Below are 3697 nucleotides of genomic sequence, written 5' to 3'. Positions count from 1 at the left end.
ACTTTCTAATCACCTGCTTATTTTCAGTTATTTACGAATTAGTCACGTAAATCATAATTAATTTACCAACAATTATCTGACTTAAAGGAAGAATGAACACACAGCCGCACGCCCTGTAGAAACACAACCTGAATAACAATACAACCGATTTAATTATTTTATATTAACTTCTAAAGCGAGAATGGGAATGGATCAATTTTTTCATTATCCATTCTTTCTGTTACTTTATAAGAAGTAACTAATTTCCAAATAAACGCTTCACTTCACCTCTTCGTAAAACAAAGATTTAATGAGGAATGTGAATGAAACTGTAAGTAGTCAATGGTCAATTGAATAATTTCTTCATGATTTTTTTCCATAAGAATCCTCGGAAAAATAAACAAAAACGTGGATGATAAGCGACGATTAAATCATTTATTGCTCATGAATGGATGTCATTGTCTTCGTAAATGAGATCTCAGAAGGAATGATATGATTTAGACAAGAACTTTACCGCTGAAAATCAAGGCTTATGTTATTAACTAACCTCTTAATTTTGTAGTAAACGAAGGAAAAAAAGAAAACATGAATTCTTTTTTTGGGAGGGAATAAAAATCATAATGAAGCATAATCTGGAGAAGATCAAGTCATTTGATTTAAAATAAGCATGCCGCACGGTGAAGTAGTAGACAATAGACAGATGTTTGGAAATAAATGAATAACATGATGTAAGATATGTCAAATTACACCAAGCAAAAAGCTGTAAGGTTCTGCACAACATACCTGTCACCTGTTATTGGCATAAAACTACCTAGGCGTATTTCACGCATGGCAAGGTTCAGAATCGAACCCAAAGGACACTGCAAACCAACATGGTTAATACGTAATTGTTGAATCAAAATATGATGTTATTTCTTGGACAAAGCGTAACCTTATTTCTAGACGAACCACTTTTAAAAAATTTTTATGCCACAAATTACATACCGACTCACAAATTCATTTACAGATTCGACCACATTATAAAATAAATAATTCAAGTAAATGTAATCATCTGGAAGAGGTGCTTACTCCATCGTTGCACATTGTTCCATCTTGGCAATACTTCGAACTAAATAGAAATAAAATTTGTTAAAATAGCGATGAAAAAACAGGCTATTTATTGTACAGTAATGCATAGTATCCAAAGGAATGGAAACAGCAATGCAGTTACAGTAATGCATAATCACAACGGCCGTATAAGAGTGATGCGAAGGTTAACGTACAGTAATGCCATAATGTTCACAAGAACTTTAAAACATCAATAAATCACTTGAAAAATTTCATTAGATTATATGAATAGTAACGTGGAATCAATCTTGGATATCTTCCGAGTGAACAAGAGGGCTAACAAATGAATGTCTTGAAAATATGCTGAAAATATTAAAAAAGCAGAAAATGTAAAAAGACGAGAAATTAAGACAGTGACAAATGATCGAAGTATTTTGGGATACTCCCTTTATAATTATTCACTTTTGAATAGTTCTCTAATAGATTCATAAAAGTAAAGCCTACAAAAGAGGCATTGAGATATATGTAGTCTGGAAAGTTTCAAGAAATGACAAGGACAAAAACAAAAATGTCTCATTTCCTTTTCTAAAATCAATGATATCGAACATTCGAGATATTATGCACAAACACCTATCATACCTTATATGGTTTATACACATTATTTGGAATCAGTACTGCTTGATTATTCATTTTTCTCTTCGAAGTATAAAGACCTGGAAGCAAATTTCACGTAATTTTAGAAAAAGCTACAAACTATGTTGAACGGCTGGAATTAAACGATACAATCATCATGAAGCAACTGACTTTTGAGTGACATACTTACGTACAACCACGTTGAATATGAACTCTAAACTTTCTTCCGAACGGTCACTTAAGAAAGTGATCCGTTCTTCTCGATAACATACATACATACATAAGACTACGTCGAATATGAACATTGAACTTCTTTTCGAATAGTCACGTAAGATAGAACTCCCTTTTCGAGTAGTCACGTAAGATAATGATCAATGCTAACCTCTTACAAACTCAACGTAAAACCTTACGCATACGCTATACGCCCCGCAACCATCATACCAGCATCAATTCGCACGACTGATCCATTCCAAGACATTTTTTAGGATACTCAGCTTAAATGCGTGCATTTCTGTAAAAAACGTGACTTTCTATAATTTGAGTGTCTTGGCGCGAATGGGCTAACTTGAATTTTTGCCCATTCTGTAGCTCGCTCATAAGCGCAAGCTTACAGTACATCTTTTTCCATTGTGGTGAGATAAAAGCGCTAGATTTTCAGATGTGAAATGGATCCGATTTCCTTCCCTTTTTTCTTTTTTGCTAAATTAACGTTTGATTATTGGGAAAAATAAAGAACTAGCAATAATTGAAAATGTAAGAAATTAGGAAAAAATGATTTCTGAATTAATGAAAGAGATAATGTTTTAGTACATAAATTTATATACAAAATATACACACTATCCCAATTTATTTTCATTATCTCATCCGGATCCGGAGTTAACTTATATTCCTGGCATAACGGTTTACTTTATACTGTGTAATGTGTTCTTTATCCGCTATATATTCAATCCATTTAGATCCAGTAATAACACAACAACAGAAGCAATTTTAATGGTAGTAGCAGTGTGGGTTCTCAAGTCCAGAAATTTGTTTCATCTCTTACCTTTAAGCATTCCTAATGCCTATCCGTTGTATACAGCTTCAACAAGAAACGGAAAACATCAAGCTGACCTCCTGATGTTGTTTCTAATAATCAATTTGGAGGTTAAATATTTCAATGTATGGAATATTATGTAGTAACGAAAATATTACGTAATCTTCCAGATATTTAGTCTTGATCGTATGATTTGTTTATGTTTCCGTACAGTTCTTTAATAAGTTTCGTACCCATTTTTCTCTAACAATCACCGTCTCTTGCACTGAATATATTCTTTATCATTGCTACAGTAACCTGAGACAGCAGGTTTATTTGATATCTTCAGACATTTTTATTGGGAAATATCAAGGAGCAATTAAAAGATCAGAAGCATGAAAAGGATAAATTCGAAAAAACTATGAGCTCTAAAAAAATGATGTGGGTGTGGTTCCCTGAAGAACCTCTAGTGTAATTGCTTCAAATGCTTCTAGAAAGCATTACGTATTCCTGTTAAAACTCTTGGGTTTATACTAATTTTTAGGTGCTAAAAATGTTGGAATGTTGGCTAAAAGAATGAGGAAGACCTAAAATCTCAAAAAGAAGCTTTGCTTAAGGGTATCAATATCGGACTCTGGCTAAGAAAAACGATCGATTAAAACAGAGGGTAAGTGTACAAGAAAAGGATTTGTAAATTGGGAACAGAAATTAACTATGTGAAGGTATCGGTTTGGGAAATAAATTGGTATGGCAAATAAAATCTATTCCGATCAATTTTGGTGACCGTATCGCTCTACAGATCCACAAGAACTGGAACAGATGCAGTGCAATGACATAGTCACAACAACCGTATAAGACAGATTAACGTACACAACGCGTACTATTCACAGAGCCTTATAAGAATTAAAACGTTGATAAACCAATAGACAAAATTTCATTGGGCACGAAGAGTAACAAGGAATCTGCTTTGGTGATCTTCCGAATGAGTGAAAAGCGTAATAAATGAATCTCTTGAAAATAATGCTG

Source organism: Loa loa (assembly GCF_000183805.2).
Source record: "Loa loa unplaced genomic scaffold supercont3.348, whole genome shotgun sequence".
NCBI classification, from domain to species: Eukaryota; Metazoa; Nematoda; class Chromadorea; order Rhabditida; family Onchocercidae; genus Loa; species Loa loa.
Note: the sequence above shows the minus strand (reverse complement) of the source record.